Source organism: Balaenoptera physalus, assembly GCF_965194825.1.
Source record: "Balaenoptera physalus genome assembly, chromosome: 9".
In the NCBI taxonomy this organism is placed as follows: Eukaryota; Metazoa; Chordata; class Mammalia; order Artiodactyla; family Balaenopteridae; genus Balaenoptera; species Balaenoptera physalus.
Window position 1 is genome coordinate 48,522,072 of NC_138888.1, and position 23,423 is coordinate 48,545,494.

At 42.5% G+C, this 23,423-nt stretch overlaps 1 protein-coding gene and 1 long non-coding RNA gene across 3 annotated transcripts in view; both read left to right on the forward strand.

Annotated features, from left to right (window-relative positions):
* Window positions 1-23,423, forward strand: part of FYN (FYN proto-oncogene, Src family tyrosine kinase) — a 205,159-nt gene that overhangs the window by 92,638 nt on the left and 89,098 nt on the right. The window lies entirely within an intron of this gene.
* Window positions 17,714-23,423, forward strand: part of LOC309667183 — a 238,789-nt gene continuing 233,079 nt past the window's right edge. For both annotated transcript variants that reach the window (XR_014267593.1, XR_014267594.1), the window contains exon 1: window positions 17,714-17,762. This is a non-coding gene — a long non-coding RNA (uncharacterized lncRNA). The remainder of the gene's footprint in view (window positions 17,763-23,423) is intronic.

Genomic DNA, 23,423 nt, shown 5'->3' on the forward strand with positions numbered 1-23,423 from the left:
GATGAAATGGTATTTCAGTCTGGGCTAGTCCATCCTTTTGAATCAAGGGTGTGATTCTGGTGTGATGAAAATGTGCTTACGGAGGAGAGGGATCTCATTACAGATGATTGAGATTGGGTATTTTGGTACACAGGACTGTTTATTTCCATCAATTTTCTAGTGACACTACAATCTGGTTTAACCGGGAGTTGTTGAGAGCTTGTGTAGCCCAATATGGCCACATTTGCTGAAGCAGGGAGATTAAAGCAACATATGTCAAGTTGTGATATAGGACAATCCACTTGAAAAGATTGTAATTATAGGGCCTATTTCGGGAGGGTAACTGTGCTTTTTGTGAGGTATATTTTGGGATCCACTAACCCAGCTTCAAGGCCAGTAATATCTTCCCAGAAAGGGTGTGGTTGTGTGCTTGTGGACATAAATATTTTCTTACCAAAAGCTTTGGTATTTGGTATTTTCCTTTGACTTTACTCCCCTTCATTTTTCTTTTTCTGATAATCTTTCCTCTTGCAAGAATGCTATGAAAATGCGTTCTGGAAAGCTGGAGAAGAGAAGGATAAAAGATCTCATTTAGATGGCCGAGCCCAGAGATTTAGGGACTTTACATTATCAGTCTGCTGTTTTTAAGATGAATAGAATTTGGAGGAATGTGCCAAAGGTAATAGTAAGCAGAGTCAAGGGAAACTATAAAAACACCATGTTGGGGCAAAATATTTTAATGTTAAGATCTGTAGCAAAACTACACATTTATAGCTGCTCGTTTCCAGCACCCCCTCTCCAACCCATGGGTAATTCTCATGAGCTTGTTTCAGCGCTCTTTGCCTAATGACCTGGAGTGGGTATCTGCTTTCGCTTTTGTTCTTCAAGGTTTGTGCCTTTGCCCTGCTCTGCCTCTGGTGCATCAGGTGGATCCCTGGGGGAGTGGGGAGCAGGGGCTTCCTGCCTAGCTCTCCAGGTGGCTCCCACACACTAACCTGTGTGAACCGAGGCTCCATTCTCCCCTTTGTCAGGGCATACAGGTTGCACGCAGCAGCCCTGCCCAGCCTCTCAGATTCCCTTCCGTGAGAGCCACTGAAAGCTATAAAGAACAGAGCAGTGCGACACGTTGAAAGTCAGCTCTGTGCATGCTGGCCCTGCTCTGGCGTGCGTAAGAACAGAAGCACCACATTCTATAGCCTTGTACTTTTGATCTTTGAAGTAATTCGCACAATCGTTTATCTCTTGCTCACGAAGAGAAGTGTTCTTCTCTTTCCAGGCTAGTTTTGGTGCCATCCTAAACCAGGTTCTTTTGAAGCTGCTTTGAGGCTGCCCACCTGCTTGTCTGCTCCAATAGCCCACGTACTTAGAATTCACTCTAAAACGCACACTGTTGTGTGGTTTTTACCTGCAGCAACACGTAAACCAGAATTTCCCGCTTGTGGAAGGGAAACGTTTTCAGAATAAGTAGCTGTCGTGTATTCTAGTGCACGACTGGAGAGCTGACCCTGTGTAATACATCCCACCTGCGATCCAGGTGGTGGGACCCACCCACCCCCCAGCCCTGCCCCTAACTGACAGGTTGCCCACGTGAACGCATGTTATGATACCACTTGTATAACCAGCTTAGGTTCGTAAGAAGCTGCTGCACACTTGCCCCTCCCAAACCACCTCTTAGGTGGTGGAGCAGGTGTTATGCCCAGATGTAATCTGAGGCTCAGAGACTTTAGCCTGTGTCTCAGGCAGGGGGCGTTTGGGAGTGTGGGCATGTTTGTTGTCCTGCCCTCCAAGAGTAAGTCACTGCTGACATGTTGGAGACAGGGGGTGGGGCAGGGATGGTAAATGTCCTGCCGTGTCTGGGACAGCCCTGTCCGGTGAAGAATTGTCCCTGGCACAGCATTCATTGCACTCTTACTCAGAAGCACTGCTCTGAGGTTGCATGGCTGCTAGGCAACAGAGCTGAGCTCATACCCACTCCCTCTGAATCCAGGATCTTTATGTCCCTCTCCACATTAAAGGCATCACAGAATTAATCCCCACTTCTTTGGGAGTGCTCACTGAAGTAAAATTGAACTCAGAATGGCTCTTCCTCAGATTATGCCATTGCTGCTGTACACACCAGAGCTCAGGTGCGGCACACTCCAGGGGAAGCAGCCTCTCTGAGACCTCAGTGGCCCAGCCTACCAGCACCCTGTTCCTGCCGTTCCTCTATCAACGCCCAGTGCAGGTGGAGACAGAGAGTGCTATCTTTGGAAGAGATCAAAGAGGATGCTCCACCCAAAGCCTTTGATCCAATCTTACTGGCTTACAAACCATCCAGAGGGGCAATTAGGTATCAATCTCAGGAGTTTTTGATAAGATATCTTAGGCTTCATATCTACCTGGTATGCTTCTACAGCCTGTTGGAGCTTTGTTTAAAGTTTGGTTTTGATGTCAGCCAACAAAGAAGCCAAACAGTGGCTACATCAGTTTGAATGAGCACACATGAAATTTATTAAAGTGGTAAAAATAAAACCATGTTGAATGAAAAGGCACACAGTGAAGCTGACCTGAATATAAAGGTTGAAGGGATTATGAAAAGGGGAGGAAGCGACAGTATCTGATCTTTTCTTTTTTTTTTTTTCTTTTCTGGTTTTTTTTTTCCCCCTTTTTCCTCTTCCAGTTTCTATCTCAATTTTTTATTTTGAAAATTTTCAAACCTACTGGTTTGAGAGAATGATAAAACAAATACCAGTTGTTCTAAATTTGCCACATTTGCCTTCTTTATTCCCTCTTCCAATTACATATATGTAATATATATAATATGTAACATATGTGTAATATACAATATATATTATATATAGTATACATTATAGAAATTTTTGCTACACCATTTGGAAGTTGCAAACACCTTGACACTTTAAATAGTTCACCATGTATACTCTAAATCTAAGGACTTTCTTATATATAACTACAATACTATTAGCTAGTAAGAAATTTAACAATAATTCTATAATATTATCTAATATCCAGTCGATATTCAAACTTTCCCAGTTGTCCCTGGCTGGCTGTGGTATAAAATGTCTTGCCTTCTGGGCTTGTCTGTTTCTTCACAGTGTTTTTTAACTTGCTCCTTACTTCCTAAAAATTGTTAGATCTATAGGCTTGTTATTAGATGCGGGTTAAGCCTCTTTCGTCAAGAATACTTCATAGGTAGTATTGCATGCTTGATATTACATCACATCAGGAGGCAGATGATGTCAACTTGTCCCACCATCCACAGTGCTAAGTTTGATCTCACAGATCAGGTGGTAACCAGACCTCACCAGTGTCCAGATATACTTTGAGTCAGTAAGGCATCTATGGGCTGGTACCTGGGTCCTTTGTCAACATCCTGTCCCCCACCCACCTTCAATCCAGTGCTTTGAGTATTGATGAATAATCCTCACCTGCAGCAGTTATTACACTGGGATAGTGTCTGATATTTTTCACCCTTTGCTTTCACTTCCTCAGTTCTTTATAGCGAATGATCTAGGGCTTCATATTTTTCAGTGATGATTTTTAAGCCACTTCCTTGGTAGTCAGCTATCTTTTGCTGTGATAATAGATTATGCTAAACATTTTTATTTCTCACCTTCAGAATAAGGAGGAGTAACTTTAGCAGAGCATTTAATACATACCAGGACCACACAGACTCCTTACCTATAGAACTCCTTTCACTTTCTTCTCTCACAACAGCTCAGACTAGCAAGCGAAGTGACTTGCTCAGGGTCACCCAGCTCCCACGGTGGAGCCAACATCAAGCAGATCTGTCAGGCTTAGAGCCAGGGTTTTCCACTCATTCGTGTTCCCTCCAACCTCCAACCCTGGCTGTATCTCTCACCCCACAGTTCTTGCCTTACATGAATGCCTGCCTGACTGGTAGGTCCATAAACAGGGAAAGTCAGTGAGGGCAGGGCTGTGCAGCTGGAGAAACACAAGCCATCCACACCTACAACGGGCAGGTGCTACTGGGTCTCTGACAGATGTGGGCCCAGCACCACCAGAGATCTCGATCTGTGTGTTAACCGTTCCAACTTTTTAATGTTGGCAGCTAATTAATATATTCTGATACTTTTCAGCCAAGTTGCCAATTTTCAGCACCAGCACTGCTGCTGACTGAGGCTGCCTTGAGTCAGTCATGGCTTTGCTTAGAAATGGAATTCATTGTTTGTCTGTCTGTTTGCTTATTTGTTTTTAACACTCTCTTTTAAACAGATATTAATATTCTTGAGACGTGATACTGTTTTGATTTGGGGGGGGTGTCTGATTTTTGAAGAGGGAAAGTTGGGCTTCATGGAAGTATTCTTTAATTGATACATTATTATAAAACCTTCACTTTATGGGATTTTTTTTTTCCACTGAGTCAACACAGTTTATTACTGAACTGCACTTTCACTTTCAAACAGACTATTTCAAAGAGCTGGAACAAGTGTGAGGTGGGAGTTGGGGGAGGGACAGGTGCCCCTCAGGAGCCAGGGCCCCCAGCTGGCTTCCCCGGGCCAGGGCAGGGGAGGGAGCATCAGGCCATTCAATCTCCAGGCGCCAGCTCTCCACGTGCACATGCATAGCAAGCCAGCAGCTCCTCACGCATAAACACAGACATGCTTAACAAAAATGGGATTTCTTAACTAGCACAATAGTAGATGTTTTGTCTGTAGCTTTGAAGGAAAGCAAATACATTTTGCTCTGAATATCATCCTTAGACTTTTTCTTTTTCAAATTGTTCTCTGAGTCCTTGCAGGGCGATGAAGTTTTTCTGTTTCACCCACCTTGCACTCTGTGTTCTCTGTGTATATTTAACTGTGTTAACGAGTCACAGAAGAACCTGTAAACTTGTTCCCGTGAGAAGAACCGAAGCAGAACTGACAGATAAATAGCAGCACTTCTCAGGCTGGGCCTCAGTTGTTGTAGTGCTGGCTGAGGGTGAAGACCTCCTAGGTTAATTCGAATTGTTTTTAGCAGAATTATTCTTAAATTGGGAGTGATGGGGAATGATTGCAGGTAAAGACCTTCTGTGGTCTTACTTCATCTTGCAGGAATTTAGTCCTGCCCTCCCATTTTACAGATTAACGACCTGAGGCACAGAGAGATTGAGTCATACCCAGGTCAGACCTAATTAGCCTGGGTCTCTTGTGATCGCACCTCACGTTTACTAAAACTAAAATTTTCAGTCAACAAGTAGTAAGCGTAATGCTTCACCCTGTGTATCATCTCATTGTCCACAATGATTATTTCCATCCAAAGCCCTCTGTGACCCAGGTTCCCACCACCAGTAATGTTTAACAGGTGAAGAAATGAAGGTCCAAATCAGTGTTGTTCAAACATAGAGATAGAAGACAAGGAACATGTATAATTATAATTTTCTAGTAGCCATGTTAAAAGAAAGTAAAAAGAAACAGATGGAATTAATTTTGATAGTGTACTTTAACCTAATATATATCTAAAATATTATCATATCGCCATGAAATCAGTATTAAAAATTATTGGAATTTTTTTGTACCAAGTCTTTGAAATCTCAGTGTGTACTTTACACTTAACAGCACATCTCAGTTTAGCCATATTTCAAGTATCCAGTATGGCCAGTTGCTCCCAGTGTTGAGCAGCATGGCAGTCTGGTGGCCCAAGGCCATACCCAGCTAGATTCTTTAATTGAAATCTCTTGAGAAAAACTTAATCAGCTTTCTTATTCTTCCCACAGACTGAGGCCACACATTTCTGTCCTCTTTGTGTCACTTTTTCCCCAGCTAACTCTAATTACAGGGAGATGCTTGGTTTGGCCATAACCACAAGCTCAGCAGTTTTCTACCAGTCCTGGCAGCTGGTGAGACCAACATACTCTGCCTCGTAAATGATAGTGGGAAGCATTCTTCCAAATTTCTCCACAGCAGTTTCCATGATTTCCTTTCTCTTAGGAATAACTCAGTGGCATTTTGCAAAGCCAGGGTGATTTTTAAAATGCATCCTTTCTTAAAGACCCATTCTAATCAATGGAGTCTTAAAATACATGCTACCAAGTAGTCTCCCTAGGACCTCAGCAGAACAAGCAGGGATTATACATTTTTTATCTGTTTTTATTCCAAGTCTACCTCTATTTTGATTCATAATAGTTTACTCTTTTCTTTTTTAACTAATCAAATGCTTCCCCAATATATCAGTCCCATTTTGAGCATTATTTACAATGACACTGAGAGTATTATTCATGATAAAACATTAGTAAAGATCAGGTTCCATTTCCACTAAATGTGAAGTCCCTGGCCATTACATGAAGTATCATACTGTAATACAATCCCAGAAACAAAAATGACAGAAGAATGGTGACAGGCTCCTGGAGTTTGTTATGATGGACTTCACCCAAATAGAAACCCTGATTTGTAAGAATTGAAATCTGAATAGGAAAAAGATTGTCCCCTATTCTTAATTAGAGGCCAGACCTCCACATCCTCCAAAATTCTCAGTTAAATATAGAGAAGATAATACCTTTTTTGTTATCCTGTGGCCTTGTCCGGTAATTGAAGGATGACACCGTAAAACCAGATAAACGCATTTCCCCTAATTCCCTGCAGTGCTGTCGTCTTTAGATTTTGACTTGGTATCGATCTCTATTCACAGACCCCCCTGAAATCTGTCATTTAAAACACTTTAGGTGTAAGGTTTCATTTGGAATCAGAACAGTATGTTGTAAGGGCTGTTTTCTTCTCTCGTCCGACTACTTTCCTATAGTAATGCTCACTTAGACCCCCAAACCACGGTCCTCTTATTCACTCTGATTTGAAGGCATTTTTATTTCTTTGAGTGGATATCTCATGTTCATTTCAGAATATCACTTAGTAGCTGTATTTCTGCTAAATAACCAGAAATTATAGTTGACTGTATCCAAGTGACTGAGTACCTAGGTTTTGCTTCCAAGTATGGTGCTGAGTAGAAATGTTGTGGTTTCATCCTCAATATTAATAGTTGACTGAGAGTGATGGTTGGGCCTGAATATGAGGAAATCTAGAATGCAGTGGCAGACCATCATCTACTGCAGGGATTCTTTGGGGTTTTTTTAAGATTTTTTTTTTTCTTTGATGTGGACCATTTTTAAAGTCTTTATTGAATTTGTTGCAATATTGCTTCTGTTTTATGTTTTGGTTTTTTGGCTGCGAGGCATGTGGAAATCTTTACTCCCAGACCAGGATCAAACCCGCACCCCCTGCATTGGAAGGTGAAGTCTTAACCACTGGACCACCAAGGAAGTCCCTACTGAAGGGATTCTTGACCTGGGGTTTTTATCAGAATCACCTGAGGAACTGTTAAAAATCCTGGTGGCCAGGCCACATTGTCAGAGGCCCTGAGGACTGGACCCAGGCACGTCTGTAAGAACCACCTCCGCTTACTCAATTGCATCCATCTGTGAAAACATAGGGAGAAATTTACTATATGAAAATTATGCCTCAATAAATTTATTATCCTGAAATATATGCATACATTGAAATTTTTGACACCCACCATGGAGAATATTTTGACTATCAAATGCTCTGGGGTCTGAAGATAAAGCTCACAGTTGAAACAGTGATTCACTCACTCAGTAAACATTTAAAGAGCCATGCTAGACATTGTTCCTGCCCTGAGAAAACAGAGGTACATTGAGACACAATACGTGCCCCTAAGGGTCTTATTTTATGGATGAGAACAATATCCAACAATTGCGATGCAGCAGTGTAAAGTATAATGAGTGTATCTACAGAGCAAAAAGAGACAAGGAGACCCCCAACAAACATATACACACATGTGCGCACACACACATGCACGCACACATTCCCAGTCCTACGCCACTGCCTTCTTAAAGGTGGAAACGGGTAGGCAGTGTGGAAAGATTTCACAGAGAGGTCGCAGAACATGAGTGCTGAAGCATGAGCAAAGAAGTGAAGAATATTCTGCCTGTTTTGCAAAGGAATGGCTCTCAAAATTTGGTTCTAAAGTAAAACAAGGTCTTTATGACATCATTTTTTTAAGGTGATTTCAACAGCCTTTGATGTGATTCAGTTTGTTTACCCTGATCTATCTAGTCCCAGCCCAAGTCACAATGTCTGACACGCAGTAGGTATGCAGCATAGTAAGTGTGCTGAGTTGAATTGATGCTTCCAGTAGTTTTGCCTTTACCTTGACAAACTGTTAAGACACAGTGGAATCCTAGGGAAGTTAATGATACCAGTATATAATTTTCAAAATAGCACCCAAGTTACCTCTCTAAGTATTACTTCCAAACTACTAAAAAATTTTGCCCTTAAAGGAGAGCACGTTTGAGAGGAGCAGTAGTTCCTGCTGGTACATGTCATGGTATGATTTGTTTTTTACATTTTGGGAGCATTAACGCCTCTTTCTAACCCAATTTTTACTCTCTCTCTCATTCTTAAATATATCTGAGGTTTTGGAAGAGCAACTGGGCCAAAATATCAAATGATCATGGCATTCCTTACTTAGTCTGTCATTGATGTAGACACAGAAAACAGCATTGTGTTTTCCTGGATATTGAATACTCTTTCAGGATTTGGGGGACAGAGTGTATTTGAGAGTAGCTGTTGACACTGCACTGAAAAAAATACAGCCAGTGCTGGGTTGTCTACTCACCCAGGGCAACTGTTCTCCCTGCACATTTTTGCAGCTTATATGACAGTTACCACCTTTGATTACTTTGATGCTGCAGAGCGTAACAGGGAGATTTGTGACTTGACCCTTTGCCTGTGGTGTAACGTGGAAGGACAAGATCCAGCTCACATACTGCTTTGTTTGGAAGGCAGTATTTCTAGATTGTTAGTCTGCCTGCTTCCCAAGCCTAAAAGCAATTGTGCATTCCAGGCCCTGTTCCATTAACCAATTCTGGTTAGAAAGAAAGTAGATGCTGCTGTGGGAGCTGGGCCTGGGGTTTAAAATGGCAGGATGCACAGGGCTCTCGCCCTGGTGTGTGACTAAATCTGAGCTCCACGGCTGACCAGCTGTGGAGTCTTGAGCAAGTCACTACACCTCTGTGAGCCTCATGTTCTCATTTCCAGAATGGCGGTTGAGGATTAAAGGAGATAAGAAACATGATGCTAACACAATGCCTGGCACTAATACATGCTCCGTGTCAGGTCTGTTTACTTTGCCCTTGTTAACATGTATATCAATCTTGTCATTCTCCTGTTTAAAAACTTTTCAAGGCTCCCCTTACCCTATGAGAAAGGCCTAAACATTTTAACCCAGCATTCAAGGCCTTTTACGATCTGTCTGACCCACCTTTCTACTGCATCCAGCTCTTACACTTCATCCTATAGCAAAACCAAACCATCTCCGTGCCCTCAGTGGGCCTCAGGCACTCACTCTCTTCCTCTTGGGGTGCCCTCCTCCCACCTCTTAGGTCTAAATCCAATCTGCTGCAAGGCTCATCTTTTTTTTTTCTTTTTTTTTTATTGAAGTATAGTTGATTTACAATGTTGTGTCAATCTCTGCTGTACAGCAAAGTGACTCAGTTATACACATATAGACACTCTTTTTTTATATTCTTTTCCATTATGGTTTACCCCAAGAGACTGGATATAGTTCCTGGTGCTGTACAGTAGGACCTTGTTGTTTATCCATTCTAAATGTAATAGTTGGCGTCTAGGCAAGGCTCATCTTAAATGACAGTTCCTCCTAGTCCCTCAGGCTGGAAAATTCACCTCTTTGTCCAACCCTGTCTTTCTCATCACAGGTGCCCAGAGAGGCCTCTTCCTCTGGTGAGGCCTCTCTTCTTTTTCACAAGGCTTGCAGGCAACCACCTTCTTCTCTGTGCACACACATCCCTCGTGTCTCTTCCTGTTATAAAGACACCAGTTCCATTGGCCTAGGGCCCCACCTTTATGACCTCATTTAACCTTCATTACCTCTGTAAAAGCTCTGTCTCCAAATACAGTCATATTGGGGGTTAGGGCTTCAACATATGAATTTTGAAGGGACAGAATTCAGTTAGTAATATGTGGGTATAAAAGTCCTGCTGGATCCTCCGAGGGAGGAGTGTGCATCTGTGTGTGTGTGTGTGTGTGTGTGTGTGTGTGTGTGTGTGTGTGTGTGCAGGTCCCCTCTGCTAATAGCTTTCTTCTTCTCTGCCCTCATGCAGAGCGCCACAGAGCGGTAGCCGCTGTGCTGTTCCCCTGGGTCTCCGGGCCTGGCCAGCCCGGTATAGCTGCTCCCCTGCCATCCCACCCCTCAAAGAGCCTGCTTCCGCCCACCGAGGGCTCCCAGAGACCCGCACTGCCTCATGCGGAGGTTCCGTCACCGCCCCCTCCTGGCCGCCAGCTGCCAGCCACAGGGAACAAGATAGAATGAGCCCCAACAGGAAAGGGAAGGAACTAGGCGACTGGAACAGAAGGGTGACTCTTTTAAAGGAAAAAAGTGAAGCCTTTCCTTTTACTTTTCTGTTAAACATTGTCCATGGGGTTTTTTCCCTCCACATGTCTCCAGGTCTATGATTCTGAAAGCCACTGCGGAACACCTTAGCTCTACAAGTTTAGACAGTTGATAAGCGATGCGGGGAGAATGCGGTCTAATTGGGTCCTTCGTGAACCCACCCCTGACTTACAGAGGGAGGCTGTTTGGTTACAAATAGTTTTTATTCTGCTAAATCAGAGGCTCCTTATGCTGTCATCTGCCTGCAAATTAGCTGGAGGCACAAGCTTTGCATTATGCAAAGTATTTATTCTCACAATTAATATGCTGGAAGGTGTGGTTTCGCACTTACAGTACAAAAGTTCTCACCCAGTAGTGAACCAGTCACCTGGGAGCATGTACAAAGTACCAAGCCCGCATCCTTCCTCACCCCCACCCCGTGAGAGTGTGAGTGAGAGGACCAGGCCTCCCTAACCCTGCACTGGGAACCCCAGTGTCATCGCTTCTTACCTTGCTACTTCCTCAGAGGTTTCTTACTAAATTTTTCAAATATACTATTCCCTTTTTTTTTCCTGGACAAAATCCAGTGACCAGTTCATTTTTTATTGTTTTAGATGGAAAACGTCAAATTTATAGAAAGTAGACAGTGTTGCATAGTGGACCCTCATGATCTCCCAGCTCCAATGGTTATCCATATTCTGCTAGTCTTGTTTCATCTGTACGTGGATTATTATTATTTTCTGACTAATTCAGTTTTATTTCATAGATAAGAGAAAGCGTAATCTCTGAACTAAAAATTGGTTGCATGTCCTTACAAGTGTTCCCCCACCTTTTTTGCATTTACTCCTCACAGCACCCCCAGGCATTGTTACCCACATTTTATAACTGTGGAAACCAAAGCTCTCAGAAATCACATACCTGCCCAGTCCCTCAGCTAGTAAGCGCTCAAACAGGCTTCACTCCCAGAGGTGTCTGAGAAGTATGCTTTTCCCCCTAAGCTGCACCTTAGAAGAATAAGGACCATAAAAAAACGTGTAGGTCCAAGTTTCCCAGTATGGATAGATGGATAGCAGTATGATAAAGCAAATACTGTATAATGTTAATATCAGAAGCTAGGTGATATTTGGATATTCATTGTAAAATTATTAAAACTTTGTGTTTGAAGTTTTTCACACTAAAAGGTTGGGGTGGGGGTGTGGAATTTCAGCAGAAGCAAGCTGTCTTTCTCATCAAGCAGGGCACAAAACACACAAGCTAGTTTCAGATACGTTTTCTATTGATATCTGTTCCAAAAAGATTTGAGCCTTGGTTGAATTTTAATTTTAAAAATAGCAAGCCAGTGATAGAAATTACCTGGGGAGGTACCTAATCGATATCCACTGGTGAGGTCTTAGAGAACTCAGAAAACCAGATGCAGAAGGGAAGACTCTCTGGGGCCGGCCTCTCAACTGTGAGCCGACATGATGATGGACGATTCTCTTTTCCTGTTCCAGTCACTTAGGTGGGATTCCGTCATTTACCCACAGGAACATTTTGCATACATACGTCCTTCATGCTGATGCTGTTCCTTAGCACAGAAGGACATACTCAGTTTTTTTACAATACATCAAAAACGCAGGCACCCAGACCGCGCCATCGTGTGATGCAGTCCCTGCTTTGATGGGGAGCTGGTCAGGAACTGCCGAGCAGTCCCTGCTCTGTTGGGAATGATGGCTGGAGGCAGAGATACCCCGTTCAGGGATTCCCGAGGGTATTTTGTTGCTGAAGGTACAAGGAGTGCTGGATGTGCAGCCAGTAGCCCCTCTCCCACTCCTGCAGAGAGCCCTGTGGGTCCCAGCAGCCCAGGTTGGGCTGCCACTGGCATTACCCAACCTGCCCATTAGTGCTCGAGGCCAAGTGCTCCGGGCCCAGGGAAAGCTCCGCCCTTTTGCTTTTCCCTGCTATGGAGGAGGGAGCTGCTTAGGGATATAAACGCTACCTGTCCAGAATCTTCCAGGGTCCTCACACATTGCAAAACTATGATCACACCAGGGAACCAAGAAGTGTCCAATAGCAACCTTCCCCACTGATTTCCAAAATTCCAATTGAATCTTGGGGCCCATGTGGCTCACTGATGTTCATACCATTATACCTTTCTCTTTTGACTATACTCTGAGCAGAATTTAAAGCCCTCAAGAGGTACCTGTCTCCTGAGTGAACTACTCCATCAGCTTCCTTCATCCTGAAGTGTCTAGACAGTACAGGCTACAAGGGAGAGCAGGCTTTGTAATTAGACCTGGACGTGAATCCCAAATTCCACCATTATTGGCTGCGAGACTTGGAGAAAGTTGCTTAACTTCTTTGAGCTCGGCTCATAGGACTATTGTAAGGTTTGAACTCAGATAACAAGTATGTGAAGTCACCTAGCATGGTCTTGGGCTCACAGCAAGTGCCACTAAGCACTGGTTTCCCTTTGCTGTCTTCTGTGTGATACATTGTGGGTATGAGATGAGGGCTCACAGCCCTGCCGCTCGCTGCCTGTGCGAACACATCTTGTCTCTTTCCATTTGTGCCTTCGTCATCTAAAAATGGACTGCCTGTTCTCCAAGATGCTGGATTTTTTAAGTATACTATCTACTTGCCTCTTAGAGTGCCACCTCAGATTGTGGGGCGCAGGAAGGTCCTGAGCATGGAGCCCAGAAAGGGTAAAGGCTGGGGGCAGACTGGAGCCTGTGGGATTGGTTAATCAGGTAGGGAAGGTGGGGGAGAAATGATCAAAATGAGTCTAGAATCAAAAGGTTGGCATTTCTAAAAACTGAGACTGCCACTTGGGAGGGGCAGTCTTGCCCAAGGAGGTGGGTGCCTGCACTTCCAGTCACTTCCCCACAGGAAACCTACTTGCAGCCGGGGCCCCTTGCGACTCCTTTCCCTGGGAGAGGCTCCTAGGCCACTAGGGATGGGTAGACCACTGCAGCGTTCCTGCCCACACAGCTACTGCCTTCCTCCTGAGAATGATTGCCGTTATTATTTCATGTGGTCTTGCAACCGGGAGAGAGTGTTTGCTCAGCTTTGCATAACAAACATTAAGTCTGTTGCCCGATTTGCAGGTTAGCCTTGCTTGTGGACCGTCGTCCTTGTTGGTTCCTGCCTGCTACAGCCGTCCAGGCACTTGGGACACATTTTCTTTATTCTCTGCAGCTGCGAGGGGCCCAGGAGTTGAGCTTCCTTAAATGCAAGCATATGGAAGCAAGCAGGAGTGTGGAGGCAATTAGAGGATTTCTTCCTCCAAGCAGTACGGGCTTGCTCTCTTTGGTGTGTGGCTGTTCCTGCTCATTTTTATTTTCCATTTGGGTTTTGTCAGACTGTCAGCTCTTTTTTCCAAGCTGTGTAGTTTGCTGCTGGTTGCAGACGCATGCAAGACCAGGTGACTTGGTTGCTTATTGTTTAGAATCAAACTTTGCACACCGACGTATGGATAATGCATTATCATGGTGGTGACGATACTTCATATTTGTAAAACGTTCTGCAACTTAAAGAGCGCTTTCACATACATCACCATTTCATTTGGCCTGGGCAGAAGCTCAGAATAAAACAACAGCTATGCTCACTCTGCTAGAGTTTTTCCTTGTCTTTACACCATCGCTCTGGTCAAACCACAAAGGGGAGGTAGTAGATTGAAAACTGTAGTCTTCTGCTTTGCTCCTTTTCTCTTTCTAGTTTCAGTCAATCAGTTATACATTTTTCAAGCACTTTATGAGGTAGGGAATCATACCTAGGTAGGGAATCAAGCACCGCTAGATTCTCTGGTGACATTTACATAACTGTAGCAGACAGCCCTTGCCATCAGGGGATTTCCAATCGAGTTGGGGAAAGAAGACCTGCCACTGTGAGTTTAAGTGACAGTGCCCAGCACACCAGTAACTAGGTGTTGGATGTGTGGGTGAATAAATGAATGGATAATGTAACCCACCAAAGTCCTGAAAAGCAAGGAGAAGAGCTAGGGTGGAGCAGAACGAAGGGTGCACGGTCCTCAAGGGGACCAGGCACAGAGGGCGCAGCAGACTCAGAATACCTGGCTGCTGGGGGCGAGAGGACGGGGTCGCCTGCATTCGTGAATTGCCACCCCTTAGTGCAGCTAAATGAGGACTGAAGATTAAAGGAAACCATGTAGATATAGGCTGCGAAGAGTGAGCAAGGAAAACGTAATTCCCTGCTCAGGACGGCACAAGCAGGAAGAAGGGAAAGAGGGGAGGAGGCCGGCAAACAGACCGGAAGAAAGAGTTTGCTCATCAATTGTTGTCAGGAAAAGTGCTAGTGAAGTCACTCCCCCTTAAAAGTCTGTCTTCTGGATTTAAGAACCCATCAGTACTATATTGCAGCCCTGTAATAGGAGCTGGGAGAAGGCAACGAGAGAATCGGGAAAATCGAAGAGATACAGGATTTGGCCGTATCCCTTAAGAGACCCTGCCATGCACAGGAAATAGTGAAATAATGTGAATGCCCCACCCCCAGATGATCAAGTGCTGGGGACAAGCCAAGGAATGGAGAGACGTGGGGACCAGTGTGGCCTGAGGAGCTGAGGAAGGCTCTCTGGAGGAGTAAGACTGGGGAGGGCCTGGCACTTGGAGGAGATGTGGGAACTGCACAGGCAGTTGTGTGGAGATGTGTACCATCACGGGTGGAGATCGTGCTGGGCCAGTGGGAGATGCTGGAAGAGGTGCAGGGGCCCTCGTGTGGAAGGCTTGGAAGCCAGGCCGGGAAAGTTGCTGAGCAGAAGATTGGCATTATGAAGGCAGTAAATGGAATTTTGTTCATGCCCAGAATTCTCATTAATGCCCTGCTGCCCCAGATGCTGGGCCGGGTTCTGTACTGTCCCCTGCTGATGCTGTGAGAGTAAGCTAAGTGAAAGAAATGCCTCCTTATGATGGCACCAAAACTTCCCAGGATCTCCTGGAGACCAAATACTACCTCTCCAGTGGTAGAACAGGAGTAGGAAAGAATCTTCTCTAGTACGGCTGTCGGTAGGACACTGTTCTTAGTGGTTATTTTGGCTGCCATGAAACTGTACTTAGTTTGTGAGTGTTTTAGACCTTTACGAGCTCTAGGTATTTTCATTATGATGAATCTTTAAAAGTAATATCCATTCATACACACCCCCAGTGTAGAGGACTTAGGAAATAAATTACAAAGGACAAAACAAGTCATCTTTTATTCCATCACACAGAGACAGTCATGCACATTGTTCATATTTTGTTCAATGTCCTTTCCTGATACAAATTTGGAAATTATTAAAAATAATTTCAAATTGTACTTTTAATGTTTTATATCTTATTTTTTAAGTTGACAATAGACCACGAATATTCTTCTAGGTCAATAAATTTATTTTACAATGTGATTTTAGTGCTATATCCTATTCCATTGTAGGAATGTAACATAATTTCTTTAATCAATCAAATAGGAAACCAGTCTCCTATTTTTGCTCATTTTGGTTGTTTCCAGTAAATTAGGTTTTTACATATTTTAAAAAACAACATCATAGTGTGGTATTTTCAGATAACCTTGTTTTCACTGAGTGAATTGCCCAGACAAATCCAAATGAATATAGAATGTTCCTTATGAAGTTTTATCTTATCTTTAGTGTCACTTCATCAAAAATAGTTAATCAACCCCTGAGTGGAAATGAATTATATGTGCTGTAGCATGCTTCTCTAAGACTGTTAAAAATACGAGCAGACCAAACCCCATGCTGATAGATATACCTGAATATGGAATAAGAGTTTAGGGGTCTCAGTTGGATCAGGTAGTTCTTAAAATTTAAATGTCATCCTGTGCTTGATTGTAGTGAAATTTCAACAACAAAATTTTTAAGTAACCCTCAGTATTATCTTCATGTAGATGAAGAAGCAAGCATTAAAGAACTTTAACCCCCTCTATGTACCTACCTCTTGACCAGTGTCTCCCTTTAAGACACCTGTCTCCTTCCCGATGTGGGACACCATTTGGAGGGTTGGTTCCTGCTGACTTTATTATAAGCTGTGTAGAAGCGAAGGTGCCAACCTTATTTTTCCTCTGAGGCAGAGTTTGATTTGCAGAGGTCTGAAACTTCCTGCTTGTGTTCCTTTTCTAGTAATATGTGTGATTCACCACAGTTTAAGGTAACCCCATCTATAATGCCTCATTTTTTTCAAGTGGAATTTTTCTGTGGGAACCCTAGAACAGAGACGAATCTTGTTAAGCCTTCCATGAACTCATACTCCGTGCCTCTCAGAGTTTTGCAATATAATTAGGTTACTTGTTTTTCTTAATTATTTTCTGTCATCCTATGCTTCATCTGAGTGAGGTATGTGTTGAAGAGCAGGAGATGAAGGTCAAGAAAAAATAAGCTGTGTTCTGTTTTTTTTTAAATTACTTCATCTGTTGCTGGTGCATAGGAACAGCATTTTTTATATTGGACTAATACTTGGCAATTTGCTAAAGCCTTTTATCAATTCTAATAATTTATCTGTAATTCTGTTAGATTTTCTGTGTAACCAGTTACCTCTATAAATAATTTTAAGTTTTAGTTTTTCCTTTGCAATCTTTTACCTTTTATTTATTTATTTTTCTTATCTTACTACTCTGGCTAGGACCTGCAGTACAACATTAAAAAGAAGGAGGACAAGCACACATCCTTAACTTATCCCTGATTTTAAAGGGAAGGCTGCTAACATTTCACCATTGAGTACGATGCTTACTATTGGGATTTCATTAATACTTTTTATTAGGTTAAGAAAGTTCCCTTCTGATCCTAGTTTGCTAAGAGTTTCTATTTTTTTAAGTCACAAGTAATTATTGGATTTTATTCACTGCTTTTTTTGTGTCTATTGATAAGATCATAGGGGTTTTCTCTTTTAATCTGGTAATAGGGAAATCACTGTCAGCAATTTTCTAAAGTTAAATCATCCTTGCATTATTGGTAAAAATCCAAGTTAGCCATGATATATTTTATGGACTGCTGGGTTCAGTGTGCTAATTTTTTTTTAGGATTTTTATGTTTGTATTTATATCTGAGATTGGCCTGGAATTTTCCTTGTTTTTCTATCATCCTTGTCTGATTTAGATACTAAGGTTATACTAGTGCTTTTCTGTTTTCTCTCTTTGAAACTTGCCTCTTTTTTCTCTGAAACCATCTAGTGAACCTAGTGTTTATTGGTTTTGTTTTCTTTGGCAAAGGAACACGTATTTTTAAATGATGAATCAAAGAATTTCTCTGAAATTCTTCATTTCACTGAAATTTTCAAACTTAATGACATACAGTTGTTCATAGTATGCTGTTATTTTTTTATTTTTTTTTTTTTAATTTATTTTTGGCTGTGTTGGGTCTTCGCCTCTGTGTGAGGGCCTTCTCCAGCTGCGGCAAGCGGGTGCCACTCTTCATCGCGGTGCGCAGGCCTCTCACCGTCGCGGCCTCTCCCGTTGCGGAGCACAGGCTGCAGACGCGCAGGCTCAGTAGTTGTGGCTCATGGGCCCTGTTGCTCCGCGGCATGTGGGATCCTCCCAGACCAGGGCTCGAACCCGTGTCCCCTGCATTGGCAGGCAGACTCCCAACCACTGCGCCACCAGGGAAGCCCTATGCTGTTATTTTTAATCTCTGAATCTGTAGTTACATTCTCTCTTTTCATTCCTAATATTATTATGGGTACCCTTTCTGTGTTTTTCTTGATCAATTTTGGTGATTTGTCTGTTTTATTAATCTTTCAAATAAACATCTTTTCCTTTGTTAATCCTCTCTAGTGTATCTTTATTTTCTGATTTTAATAATTTTATCCTTTATTATTCCCTTTGTCCAGTTTCCTTGGATTTACTCTTGTTCATTTTCTTACTTCTTGAGCTGGATACTCATTAACTATCAATCTTTTTTCCTCTCTAGGACAAGATTTAAGTATTTTCCTCTAAATACAACTCTATGGGAATCTGACAAGTTTGAATATGGAATAGTTTCATCATCACTGAGTTCTAAGGATGTTATAATTACCATAGTTGTTTATTCTTTGATTCTTGAGTTATTAGCAGTGTCGTTTTAAATCCCCAAACAAATGAGAGTTTTTTAGTAATCATCTTGTTTTGGTATCTAACTTTAAAAAAAATTCTTGTTGTCAGAGAATGTTGTCTATATGATACTAGTTTCACAAAATTTATCGAGACTTGGTTCATGGTCTAGTATGTGATCAATTTTATTTTAAATTCCATGAAACTTTTTTTTAAATGCATATTCTCTGATGGGAATGGGGGAGATAGAGTTCTAAATATACCCATTAGATTATACCTCTTAATTGTGTTGTTCAGAATTTTTATATACTTATTAATCCATCAATCACTAAGAGATGTATTATTAAAATCTCTCACTATGTTTACCACTTTGTCCTTATATTTCTGATGATTTGCTTTATACATGGTTATATCCATTTCCCATAAAGAGTACTGAAGAACTTTTCACTGGCATTGTCCTCTTTCTCTCAGAACGCGGATTCCTTCCTTAAGCTTCTAAGTAAACTGTGAATCCAGCTTCTCAGAAGCCTTGGCCCCAAGGCATCCATCTTACGATTACCTTCTTAGCTTCAACACTATGGGCTATTTCAAGGGGACAAAAAAAAGTATTGTAAAATCATGCAGCCACTATGCTTAAAGGCGACTTAAAGTCCATCTAGTCCAACCAGTATCTGTTTATACAGATTCTTCCAGAAACCTCTAGTGTCAAGATACTCTCTACCATTTTGGGGAAGTTCTCATTATTAAAATGAGTCATAAGAAAATATTCCTTCTTATAACCACCCATCAGTGGGTTTTTTTTGTTTTTTTTTGTCTTTGGCCACGTTGGGTCTTTTTTGCTGCGCGCGGGCTTTCTCTAGTTGCGGCGAGCCGGGGCTACTCCTCGTTGCGGTGCACAGGCTTCTCATTGCGATGGCTTCTCTTGTTGCAGAGCATGGGCTCTAGGCGCGTGGGCTTCAGTAGGTGTGGCACGCGAGCTCAGTAGTTGTGGCTTGAGGGCTCTACAGCGCAGGCTCAGTAGTTGTGGCGCACGGGCTTAGCTGCTCTGCGGCATGTGGGATCTTCCCGCCAGGGCTCTAACCCATGTCCCCTGCATTGGCAGGCGGATTCTACCACTGCGCCACCAGGGAAGTCCAACCCATCAGTTTTTTAAAGACTGCTTAAAATGTCTTCTTCTCTAAGCAAAACAGTTTTCCGTTTTTGTATTGGTTTTTCCCCACATAATTCCAGGTCCTTTCAATATCCTAATTACTGTTTTATGAACAAGCTCTAGATTCTATATAGTCATGACTTGAGAGATTTTCAAATTATACACACACACATATGCATGGGTATGTGTGTGTATGTATATGTTTTCAAGGAATATTTTACTGGATAATTGTTAAGGAAGCCCCTGAGGAAAATATCTTACATTGAGGCTAAAACCCAGTGACCTCAGCATGTAATGATTTCTCTCTCTCAGGGGAAGCCGTTGAGATGAGAGACCACGATGCTTGTTCTAACCATGCACACCAAGGTCCATGCGGTCCTTCTCTGAAGGGCACACTGCATAGAGAAGGAGAATAAGGCACAGCAGCAAATTTCCTGTTTAAAAAAAAAAAATCCAATTTTGTTTAGAAATTATGCCAGCTTGATTTCTATGTTTCTAACAGAGAAGAGGGAGAAACTTTCCCTTCATTTGCTGACATAAAGTAAGTGTTGTGTTTAGAAGTTCCAGAGTCCACAGTTTCTACACTGAGGGAAGGTAGTAAGAGGTGTCAGAAGATCTCCTCCCCGTGGGAACACTACCCTATTGTGCTTGCAGCAAGTTGGCTGTAAGTCGTGGGCACTCCACCCCCTCACCCTCGGCATCCTCTCCAACCACCAAGAAAGCAAACTCCAGCTTGGGGCCCAGAACTATTCAGACAGTTGAAGAGTCCCACCTTCAGACAGACAGTGCAAGTAATATCTTAATATTGCTTAGCATTTTATTTAACAAGGAATAGAGGGACAATATTGCCCTTTTAACTGGTCTCTCTCTCGGTGCCTAATATTTCATTATCATTGCAACTTAAAGACTCCAAGTTCAGACTTGCTAAGAATGGGTAAGGGGAGCCTCTGGTTTGGCAGCCCCTTAACTGTAGTCTGTGAACCTCCTTAGCTCAGCCTAACTAAGGGAGGGCCTCCATGATAACCAGCAAAATCTCTCTCCTTGGTTCAGTCCAGCTAGCTTTGTTAAGCAACTTTATCCCGACATGTGTATATCAAAAGTACCCACATTTCTAAGTATTTTTGGAACCCCAACTTAAGCGAGACCAGATCTAGTGCTGTTTTTCAGTAAATACCTCATTAGGTCACACTGGCTTTCAAGCAGGCATGTCAATTGAGTCACATTGAAATTACTTTCAGGTAACACCCCCCCACCCCCCACCGCCTCCAGTCTTTTTCACATGTGCTGCTGCTAAACCATATCCCCCATTCTGCACTTACGCAACATTTTTTCCTTCACTAATTTTGTCACCTCAGTTCTGGCCTGTGACTCTAGCCCATCAAGATATTTTTGTGTCTTGAGTTTGTCACCTACAACATTGCCTATCCCTACATTTCTATCCCTCCAGAAGTTTGTTTCATCTGAACATTTTGTCAAGCAAATTTTCCCTATCTTCATCTAAGATGTTGACAAGATTGTTGAAGAGCTCAGGCCCCACTTTATGCCCTGGAGGTCATCTTCTAGGTGGACGTGGACTCCCTGATCAGCCCCATTAGCTGTCCTAATACCCAGCCCACACTTTTCTGCCTTATTCCCAAAGGATTATGAGAGGTCTTTCGGTGATGGATTGCTGAAGTTCATAAAGAACCACGTTTCTCTGACCCCTGTCTAAATAGAAAGTGGACTAACCATCCCTCCTATGAAAGCATCCTATATATGAGGGGTCAGAACAAACGCTGAAACACTTTAGTAGGATTTCCCAAATTTGGCTTTTTTTTCATCTAGCACTCCTTGACACTTTTTTCATAAGACCAGTTTTTTCCTAAGATCAATCAATGTTGAGATTTCAAATACAAAAATGGGATTGAATTTCACCCAACGCTATTTTTAACCCCGGTTTTGTGGCCATTCAGTTTAACAATTTCCCTCACTTATGCTGAACTATCAAATATAGAATGTGTCAGCTAGAATGTTAGAGATGAACTACGTCCCCCAATCCCATTCTACCAGTCAACAGCTCTGTCTACCCCTCCATCCCACCCTCACCCCCAGCTCCCTAAATCAAGATTCATTAACACTGGCTCGACCGTTAAAACCTCTTCCTAGCTGTGTGTCCCTCTTCCAGGAGCTCCCTTGACTGAGCCACCCTGCGGAGAAATACCAGACCAAGTCTCTCTAGCTCAGAACTCTTCAGGGCTTCCCTTTCACCCTCCAAATTAAGTTCAGTCCTTCTCCCTTGGCTGGTCAGCTGCTCTGAACAGCCGCCTCCCCACTCCTCAGACCCTGCGCCACCTAATGGACCCATCACTCTTCCTAAATGTCTCCCATGCCCTGACTCCCTGACTCCCTAACACCCATCTTTGCTCTGAAAGTCTCTGAGGCCAGGAATGTCCCAATCCATTTCTAGATTTAGAAATCTTGTTTCTCTCTCAAGTGATAAACTAAATGCTTTTCTCAATAAAGCCTTGACTGATTCCTCTACTGAAAGAAATTTTTTTTCCTCCACTAAGCTCCTGTTAGCACTGTGTAACTTCCAAGTGACATTGTCTTGTGTAGAATTGTTTGTATACTTGTTTTATCAAAAGCTGCTCCAGTGCTGAGACAATAACTTATTCATCTTTTTAATTCACTGAGGTCCAGGCACCTAGTAGATCATTAGGGCATATTTGTTGGATGGATTGATGGTGTTGAGACTCCAGAAAGGATAAATAACTTGCCAAGATCACAAAGTTTTGACTAACAGAATTAATAATAGTTCCCAAATTCAATAATAAGGTGTTTGTCCAACACTGCACCACATTCTCTTCCATGGTTTTGCTTTGATCTTTTTGTGGAAGTATAAGTTATAAACATCCAGTCTTAAGAATTAGGTCAAAAGTCTCATATTTGATTGTTTGCTACATTATAAATATATTGCCCCTTAGTTTTGCGTGCTTAGGAATGTATATTTGGGAAAAGGGCGTGGTAGGCTTTTCCTACCACATTCTTCAAGCTTCAGAAATAATTTGAAAGGAGGAGACACTGCCACTTTGGAACATTTGTTCTCTACAATTTAAAATGCCTGTGAACACATTGGAAGCATTGGTCTTTTCAACTCTAAAAATCATAATTCTCTCAATTAGAAGAGTGCACTTAAGTTACTGTGTCAGCAGTTTTGGGCTTTTGTTTTATTTAGAGTGAGGAGTGGGCTAGAGCTCTAATGTTAAAAATAGAGAGTAAGCCCCAGGATGAAATGGTTACCCCACCTAGAAAAGGTGGTTCTGGCTTTCTCAGGCTAATGTAACAAAGCATGATGTTGTCAACCTGAGCTAGGGCTGATTAGCCTCATTTGAATCTGAAAGGGAGCCTCCATCCTTCCTGTTGCCATGCAAAGATGCTGAAAAAAATTCACAGAGAAAACAGATGGACTAATATGTGCTATGTTTCCCAGACGTCCTGTCCCCAGTGCCCCCAGAACAGTGCAATAATTGGGAATGAGGTTGAACAAGGAAAGAACAAAGGAGTAAAAGTATAAAATGCTGAGGAAAAGCCAGCCAGAACCTACTCTTTTTAATCTGCTTCTCTTCGTGTTTTTTCAAATGTAGTTCTGTTCCGGTTTGCAAGGCAGAAATAGAGACACAAATGTAGAGAACAAATGTATGGACACCAAGGGGGAAAAGCAGGGGCGGGGGTGGGGGTGGATGAACTGGGAGATGGGGATTGACATACACTAATATGTATAAAATAGATAGCTAATAAGAACCTGCTGTATAAAAAATAAAATAAAATTCCAAAAAAAAAATGTGGTTCTGTAGATAGTGACAAAGGAAAGAAATGCAGGGTCATTTTTTCCATTTTCAAGTAAAAT